Consider the following 9,912-nt stretch of genomic DNA (forward strand, 5'->3'; position numbering starts at 1 on the left):
TCCCGATCAAATTCAATCCAAACTGGACTATGATCAGATAAAGTTCTTGAACAAATCTTAGTCTTCTTCACTCTAGAATACAAATCATTAGTAATCAAAATAAAATCAATCCTCGAAAATGATTGGTGCCTATCAGAAAAGAAGGTAAAATCCTCTCTTCTGTATTATGTTCTCTCCAAATATCTCTTAATTCCAAGTCCTCCATCATTTCAAAAAGCCTTTGGTAATTTCCCGCTTGATATCTTCCTTAAACTTTTTTGTCTTTTGAGTATCCAACACACCATTCCAATCACCCATTAATATATATGATTTATAATCCCAAAATACTATTCTTTTATGTAAAACTTGAAAAATTTTCTTGTTGTTGATTTGGAGCATAAACTCCTATTAATAATGTCTTCTTTCCCTCCAACAAGAGTTCAATAGCAATGTATCTTCCTTGCTTATCCACCTCAATTAATTTTGCTGATATATCCTTCTTTATATATATAACTAAACCATTTTTTTTCTCCAAAGAGGAGGCAACAAAATGTACTCCCAGTTTTGAATTTATCAAATATTTCTGGTCTAAAGATCTAATATGTGTTTCTTGTAAACAAGTAATGTCATTTTTAAATTGTTTCAAATAATGAAATACTTTCCTTCTCTTCTGCGGTGAATTCAAACCATTAACATTCCAAGATAATAGTTTAATTGCCATTATCGGCCAAAGGAAACTTTTGGAACACTAGCCGCAAATCACATTTTGCTTTAGGCCTTGCTCCTCCCACTGTTTCCGTTGTAGTAGTTGCCAGTTGTTGTTGTGCCTTCATCTCTTGTTCCTTGCGTTTAGCAGCAGCTCTTGTCAGCCTTTGTTCTTTTGAATCTGGACCCGTCATAGGTATTTCCAACACTTGTAATAAATCTTCTTCCATCGCAATCTGTTCTTGAACCTGCTTCACTTCTCTTTCCTTCACTTCAGTCTCCTTTCTTCTAGCATCCAGTGGAGAAAGACTTCCAACTTTTAATGCCTCAACATAAAATTCTCTCGCTTTTCCAACTGTATTGAGACGATGTACTTTCCCTGCATAATATACTATTATACCAGTTGGAATATCCCATCTATATTCAATCTGACGTTTTTTAAGTTCATTCACCAGGAAGGCAAATTCCTTTCTAGCCCTTAACATTTTTGGTGGAATTTCCTTTAATATTAAAATATCCTGACCAGCAATCTGAATCTTCTCCCCCTTATATGAGGCTTGCAAAATCTGATTTCTCACTGTTCTATTTGTAAAATAAATAACAACATCCCTTGGCAACTTTTTTTGCCTTGCTATCCAAGAATTCACGATATATTTTATCAATTTGATAAGCCACATCTGCTGGACGAGCTGCTAATATCTCAGCAAATACTTCAGAAAAAATTTCCCTTAAATCCTCTTCTTTATTCTCTTTCAGACCACGAATTCTTAGAGCAAATTCCATATTTCTGTATTGTATCAAAACTATTTCATCCTCTGTCTTTTCCATTTTACTTTGAAATTCAGCCATTTTATTTTCTAATTTTAAATTACATTGCTTAATTACTTCAACCTCCTCTTCTAATAAAATCACATTCGTTGCCAAACTTTGTACTGCCATTACAAATCCTTCTTTAACTTCTTTATTTCCCACTTGAATTTCTGATATCTGCTCTTTCATTTCAGACATCTCATCAGTTATAACTTTAAATTTTTCTTCTATAAAGCCTTTTAAGTTCTCTTGTAACGCCTCTAAATTCAATGTTCTAGTCTCTGCTGTATGAGCTGGAGAGGCACCAGCTGATAAAGTTCCAGAGCTCTTTGTTACAGTAGACTTTAATTGTTTGGCTGCCATCTTCTATAAAATTATTTATTTATTTATTTCCAACTTAATATTCACTTTAAATCTTCTTAACTTCTGAAAAACACAGTCTTTTAAAGCAGTATTTAAAAAATCTCCCTAGATTCTATCAACAGGCAGCAAAGAGTTAAAGCAGCAACTAACATGCAAATTACCAACTGCAGAGGCACACGCTGAAAGTATCACTTTCGCTTTCCACTCGTTAACTTGTTAACAATTCGCCTCCATTTTCTTGCTGTTTTCAAGCTTGTTACAAAGTATCGGGAATCGGCTTGGCTACTTGCTTAAAGTTCTCCCACTTCGTTCTGTCCGGTATAATCCTTTATTGTCCAAAATAAATCTCGGCGTTTGGTCGTGGTGATTGGTTCCGCCAAAGCAGAAGAATCCTCGGATCTGGAGCACTTGGTTACTGGAGGAACTTAACCTTCAAACCCCTTTTTCTCAGGGGCTTTAGGAAATTCAACCTCTGCCCTCAGCTCACCCCTTCTCCTTCTCCCGAAGAGGGGTTTTCAACCGCTGGACAGCAGATTTAAGCTGTCCATGCGATTCCACATAATCCAGAGGTTGGTGATCGTAAAGATCACCGCCATCACCTACGGTGCCAAACCGGAAGCGGTATATAATTTTTAATGATTTTTGTCTCTGGTCAGTGGTTGAGAGATCTGGACTTAAAGGAAATAGTCATTGAACCTTTGTCATGGTCAGATCACTCTCTCCTTCGCCTGGACTTTCTGACCGCTACCCAACACCGCAGGGAGACGGAACCATTACGATGGTACCGTCCCAGGCGCCTGATGGACCCAGAGAGGTTTCGGACGGAGCTTGGGCCACTACCTGAGGGTCTGGCTCACGGCACGGCAGAGGAACTAGCTGCAGCCTGGGAACGGGCTGCGGCTGGGGCTTTAGACCGTGTCGTGCCTTTGCCTCTGACCGGCGCAGATCCCAACCGGCTCCTTGGTTCTCCGAGGAGCTGAGGGGGATGAAACGCCGGAGAAGACGCCTAGAGAGTTCCTGGAGGTCCAGCCGTTCAGAGGCTGATCGGACACTAGTTAGATCCTATACTAGGACCTACCTAGTGGCACTGAGGGAAGCGAGGCGTTCCTACGCCTCCTCCCTCATTGCGTCGGCAGATAACCGCCCAGCTGCCCTGTTCCGGGTGACCCGCTCCCTCCTTCACCAGGGGGGGCGGGGTGACCATATGAGGACGTGCTGAGGATTTTATCTATACGATAAAATCGTTCAGCTTAGGGACGGCCTGGACCAAAATTGTGGCGATCCAGACGGGGTATCTGAGGGCGGTCTTGGTGATGTTGTTTGGGATGAGTTTGACCCTGTGACTCCCGAGGACATGGACAGGTTGCTGGGTAGACTGAATGCCACCACGTGTTTACTGGACCCGTGCCCTCCTGGCTGGTGCTGGCCACTCAGGAGGTGACACGAGGCTGGCTCAGGGATTACAGTGCTTCCTTGTTGGAGGAGTCTTTCCGGCCGCCTTGAAAGAGGCGGTGGTGAGGCCCTCCTCAAGAAGCCTTCCTGGACCCGGCTGTTTTAGGTAATTATCGTCTCAACCTTCGCCTGGCGAAGGTTGTAGAGAGTATGGTGGCATATCAGTTTCCTGCACCTGGAGGAAACTGTCTATCTGGACCTGCTCCAGTCCGGCTTCCGACCGGTTACAGCACTGAGACGGCTTTGGTCGCGTTGGTGGATGATCTCTGGAGGGCCAGGGATAGGGGTTATTCCTCTGCCCTGGTCCTATTAGACCTCTCAGCGGCTTTTGGTTCCATCCACCATGGTATCCTGCTGCGCCGGTTGGAGGATTGGGAGTGGGAGGCACCGTTTATCGGTGGTTCTCCTCCTATCTCTCCGACCGTCGCAGACGGTGTTGACGGGCAGAGGTCGCCCGCGGCGCCTCACTTGTGGTGCCGAGGATTCTCTCGCCTTCTGTTCAACATCTATATGAAGCCGCTGGGTGAGATCATCAGTGGCTTCGGTGTGAGGTACCAGCTGTACGCTGATGACACCCAGCTGTACTTTTCCACACGGGCCACCCCAATGAAGCTATCAAGTGCTGTCCCGGTGTTTGGAAGCCGACGGGTCTGGATGGGGAGAAACAGGCTCAAGCTCAATCCTCCAAGACGGAGTGGCTGTGGATGCCGGCATCCCGGTACAGTCAGCTGAGCCGCTGACTGTCGGGAGCGAGTCATTGGCCCCGATGGAGAGGGTGCGCAATTTGGGTGTTCTCCTGGATGCGCGGCTGTCTTTTGAAGATCATTTGACGGCCGTCCCCAGGAGAGCTTTCCACCAGGTTCGCCTGGTGCGCCAGTTGCGCCCCTTTCTAGACCGGGATGCCTTGTGCACAGTCACTCACGCCCTTGTGACGTCTCGCCTGGATTACTGCAACGCTCTCTACATGGGGCTCCCTTGAAGGGCATCCGGAGGCTGCAGTTGGTCCAGAATGCAGCTGCGGGTGATAGAGGGAGCCCTCGTGGCTCCCGAGTGACACCTATCCTGCGCAGGCTGCACTGGCTACCTGTGGCCTTCGGGTGCGCTTCAAGGTGTTGGTGAACGTCTTTAAAGCGCTCCATGGCATAGGGCCGGGTTACTACGGGACCGCCTGCTGCTACCGAATACCTCTCACCGACCCGTGCGCTCTCACAGAGAGGGACTCCTCAGGGTGCCGTCGGTAGCGACAGTGTCGTCTGGCGACACCAGGGAAGGGCCTTCTCTGTGGGGCTCCGCCTCTGGAACGAACTCCCCAGGACTTCGTCAACTTCTGGACCTCCGAACCTTTATGAGCTCAAAACTTACTTATTTATCTGCGCTGGACTGGGTTAGTTTTCTTAAGTTATGGGTTTTTAATGGGTTTTATCTTTAAATTTTAATTGTGGCCAATTCAAATAAGTTTTTTATTAGTATTTTAATTGTATCTACAATGTATTCATTTTTTACTTGGCTGTGAACCGCCCTGAGTCCTTCGGGAGAAGGGCGGTATACAAATTTAAATAATAAATAAATAAATAAATAAATAAGTCTAAATGCTACTGCTATTAAGACACTGGGCTTGATGACCGGAAGGTTGGGAGTTCAAGATCAAGTATCAGGTGACAGAATTAGCTTCCAGGTCCTGCCAACCTAGGCATTCGAAAGCATATAAATGCAAGTAGATAGATACCACTTCAGCGGGAAGATAACAGTGTTCCATGCACATGTGGCATATAGTCATGCCAGCCAAATGGCCATGGAATCATCTTCGGACAATGCTGGCTTTTCAGCTGTGGAGATGAGTGCCATCCCCTAGAGTCAGACACAACTGGCAGGGGAAACATTTGCCTTTACAGGAAACTAAGTAGTGTCTGCTGTCATTCTCTTTCTGTCTCAGTCTCTGTCCCTCCCTCCCTCCCTCCCTCTCTCACAACACACCCCAACATAAATGTCTGGAAAATTTCCTCACCTCTTGATCTTAGTGTGTGTACACATTTGCTCACAACTAAGAGCTGTGCCAACAAAATTGACCTGAGGGCTCTGTCTCATTATAAGTGGCCTGCTTGGGCAGTTTGAAAGCCTGTAATGTACCACACATGGGGCTGGAGGAACAGTGGGGCAAACTAATCTTCAAAGCTAGCTCCTTTCCCCTGTTGAAGATGTGACATAACGGAAGTGTTAACAGATTTGCTGATTAAGCTGAGCTCAAAATTCTGTTTAACTATGAAGTTACGATTTGAGATAAGTAAAAAAATACATGCTTACTGTCACCTCTTGCCCATCTTCAATGTTCTATTATAACACAGTAAATTAATATCCCCGTCGGATTCAGATAAGTCCCGCGTTTTTTCCCGGTTTGAGTCAGCTGTGGATTCAAACATGTGGTAGTCAGGGCCTGTCTGATCTGTTTCTGGCTTACTTCGTTTCCTTATTTGGTCTATGTGGCGCCTCCAAACCCGGCCATCCTCCATATCTACCAGATATGATTTGGGCCCGGTTATCTCAAGGATTGTCCCTTTTAACCACGTTGGGCCCTCACTATAATTGTGTGCCCATACTGAGTCGCCTACTGTCATTTCTCTCGTCTTACCGGGAGCCCCCTTGTACCCATCTGGGGTGTAGGCTGGGTTTAGGCGGTCTAATGGGCACCTGAGTTTCCTGCCCATCAATAACTCCGCCGGGCTGCGGCCAGTTGTCACACAGGGGGTTCTGTGTTGGACAGCTAGGAATGTGTCTATTTTGGTTTGCCAATCGCCTGGCCTTACTCTGGATAATGCTTCTTTCGCACTCCGAACGAAACGTTCTGCAAGTCCGTTCGTCGCCGGGTGGAAAGGCGCCGAGAGGACATGTCTGATGCCCTCCTCCGCCAAGTACCCCTCAAACTGGGTTGCCGTGAATTGCGGGCCGTTGTCGGAAACTAGGGTGTCGGGTAAACCATGGGTGACAAACAGGTGTCTCAGGACTGAGATCACGGACTCGGCCGTCGTGGATCTCATAAGAATGATTTCTAGCCATTTGGAGTAGGCATCAACTATCACTAGAAAGGTTTGCCCGTGGAACGGGCCAGCAAAATCGATGTGAATCCTAGACCATGGCCCCTGGGGTTTCTCCCACTCTCGGATTGGGGCTGTAGGGGGTAGTGGCCTAGACTCCTGGCAGGCTTGGCATTTCGCTACCCTGTCGCTAATTTCCTTGTCCATCAAGGGCCACCACACATAGCTCCTCGCTAACCCCTTCATTCTCACGATCCCCGGGTGGCCTTCATGCAGAAGTTCTAATACCTTTTTCCGTAATTTTTCCGGAATCACCACCCTATCCCCCCATAACAGGCACCCCCCTTGAGCCGATAGCTCCTCTCGTTTCTTTACAAATTCCTTGAAACGTTAAGCCCGGGCGCATGGCCATCCCCTTTGTACCCAACCAATTACAGTCCGTATTGTAATGTCCTTGTACGATGCCCTGGCCACTTCCTTGGATGTGACCGGACCCGAGTCCAAAGAGTCAATTAGCAGGATGGGTGCCCCCGGGGTAGGGTCTTCGATGGTCTCCGGTAACGGGCATCTGCTCAGGGCGTCCGCATGCCCTAACTCCTTCCCCAGCCGGTGAAGCAATTTGTAAGAGTAGGCTGCTAGGAAGATAGTCCATCGGGTCAGCCTGGGTGAGAGAGCCACGGGCGTTGGGCGGTCGCCTGCCAATAGGCCTAGTAGGGGTCTATGGTCCGTAACTATCTCGAAGTCACGACCGAATACATATTCGTGAAATTTCTTCACCCCGGAGACTATAGCCAATGCTTCCCTATCCAGCTGATTATAGTTTCTCTCAGCCGAAGACATTGTTCGGGAGTAATACGCTATAGGGGCTTCTGTTCCATTTGGCAATCTGTGGCTGAGCACAGCCCCCACCCCATAGGGAGATGCATCACAAACGAGCACTAATGGCAACGTGCCGTTGTATTGAATAAGGAGGCTATCACTGGATAGGAGGTTCTTCACTCCTTCGAATGCCTTAGCTTCCGCCTTCCCCCATGACCATACAGCTGTCTTCGCTAGTAATTTGTGTAGTGGTTCAGCGATAGTCGCCTTGTTCTTTAAGAACACCGCATAGAAGTTTACCAGGCCCAAGAATGCCTGCAACTCCGTTTTGTTTTGGGGAGTGGGGGCCTTCCTGATGGCCCTTACCTTGCTCTCCGTGGGGTGGATCCCTTCCCTGTCTATCTGGTAGCCCAGGAATTCTACGGACCCTACCCCGATCTGGCATTTGTTCAGTTTAACCTTAAGCCCGGCAGACCGGAAAATGCCCAAAACCTTTCTAAGCCTTACCCCCAATTCCTCTAAATTCTCAGCAGAAACCAAGACATCGTCAAAGTAGGGCACCACCCCGGGTAGTCCTTGCAATAGCCGCTCCATTAGGTTCTGGAATAACCCAGGAGCCACGCTAACCCCAAACTGCAGCCGGGTGCATTTAAAAGCACCCCGGTGCGTGACGATTGTTTGCGCTTCAGCTGTGCTGCTATCTACGGGTAACTGCTGATAGGCTTGGGCCAAATCCAACTTGGCGAAAACTTGCCCTTGTCCCAACGAGTGCAGTAAGTGTTGTACTACTGGGACAGGGTATGCACTCTTCTGCAACGCTTTGTTTAGCGTTGCCTTGTAGTCAGCGCAAATCCGGACCGATCCGTCCGGTTTGACTGGGGTGACTATGGGTGTCTCCCATTTTGCATGATCGACGGGCACTAGTATCCCCTGGCTTACTAGCTTGTCCAACTCCCGATCGATCTTAGGCTTTAGGGCAAAGGGAACCCTCCTAGCTTTCAACCGGATAGGGGCAACTTGTGGGTCTAGATTAAAGGAAATAGGGGTCCCCTCGTACTTGCCCAGGCAGTCTTTGAAAACGTCCTCGAACTCCTTCATAAGTTCATGTTTGAGGTCGACTTCATTCCTGAAGACCCCGGTCACTCCCATGCCCAAAGCTCGGAACCAGTCCAGTCCTAACAAACTTGGTAAGGTCCCGTCAACTATGGTGATTGGCAGAGTTTTCCTGAACTGTCCGTACTTGACTTGGACGAACGTCATCCCTCGAACAGGGATCCGATTTCCCTGGTAGTCCTGCACCCGCAGCTTCTGGGCTTGCAGCTTGCGCTTCGCGATGGCAGGCAAGTCTCTCACGAGGGTGTCCCAGGACATAATCGTGATTGATGAGCCGGTGTCCACTTCCATTTGGCATGGCACCCCTTCAATGTATGTCCTGGTAAAAATCTTCTCCTTGAGTTTCGTTGATGCGCGACCCACTCTCACGGCAGTCTGGTTTAGTTTCGCGCCCTTTTTGAATGGACCAATCCCGGGCCGCTTCGCTGCTCCCGCGCTCTGATTGGTCGGTTTGAATTTTTGGCGTGAAGGTTGGGGGGCTCGGCAGGCCTGCGCTATGTGGCCTTTCTTTTCGCACCGTCGGCAAACCGCGTCCTTAAACTTGCAGTGTTGTCGTTGGTGTTGGCCCCCGCAGCTCACACATTCGCTCCGGTCCTCTTTCTCCGGCCTCCCAGTGTGGAAAACCTCGTCCTTTTCCTCACCCTCCGATTCGGCCTGGACTTCCTCATTGTGCACCGGGGTTGTTTTCGCTCCAACCCCTGGCGCGTTCGGCATCTGCAGGGTCTCTGCCGCTTTGGTGGACATCTCGTGAGCCCTGGCCTCGTCCAGGGCTATCGCCAGCGTCAGGTTGCTTCTCGACAGCAGCCGCCGGCGCAGTCGGATGTCCCTGACCCCACAAATGAGCTGGTCGAGCAATGCGTCGTCCAAATCCCTGTATTCACAATGGTTCGCGGCTTTTCTCAGCGCCGCCATGTACACACTAATCGATTCACCCTCGCGCTGTACCGCTGCCTCCTCGAACCATTGGACGAACTTGGAGGGTGTCGGTGCGTAGTGTGCTCGAAGTGCCATTTGCAGAGTTTGCCACGGTACCGACTGTACCGGCGTTGGCTCTGAAAGCGATTCTGCGGTGTCGAAAACCTCCGGACCGCAGTGGCTTAGGAAGTACGCTCGCTTCCGGTTGTCCGAGACTCCTTGGAGTTCGTTCGCTTCGAGGAAGCACTCGAAACAAGCCATGTACGACCCCCATTTCTCCTTGGCTGGGTCAAATGGCGCTGGCGGTGTGTAGCTGGACATCGCTGCTTTCTGCTTTCTTACTGTCTGGGTTCGTGAATTCCTGGTTAATTCAGCTCTTTCGTGTGATCTCGCTGCCCCAAGATCCCGAGATCCCACCTTCGTCGCCAGTGTTAGATTCGGTGTTAGATTCAGTGTTAGACCCCGAGATCCCACCTTCGTCGCCAGTGTTAGATTCAGGCAATAATGAGGCAGGAGACCAGATGAGTGACAACAGCTCTTTAGTTTATAGTGAACCCAGCAAACACATGCGGCAAAAACCCCTCTTTATATACAGTTTAGGCGGAGGCTTCAACTAATCAGCAACGTGCTATTTCCCGCCCAAGTTTCCCTCCAAAACTTTTAAAGATACATTACAGAGTCTTTTGTGAGTGACCATGCTCAGAGCTTCTAAAATATCTAATATTCC

The sequence above is a fragment of the Ahaetulla prasina genome, chromosome 1, assembly GCF_028640845.1.
Source record: "Ahaetulla prasina isolate Xishuangbanna chromosome 1, ASM2864084v1, whole genome shotgun sequence".
NCBI classification, from domain to species: domain Eukaryota; kingdom Metazoa; phylum Chordata; class Lepidosauria; order Squamata; family Colubridae; genus Ahaetulla; species Ahaetulla prasina.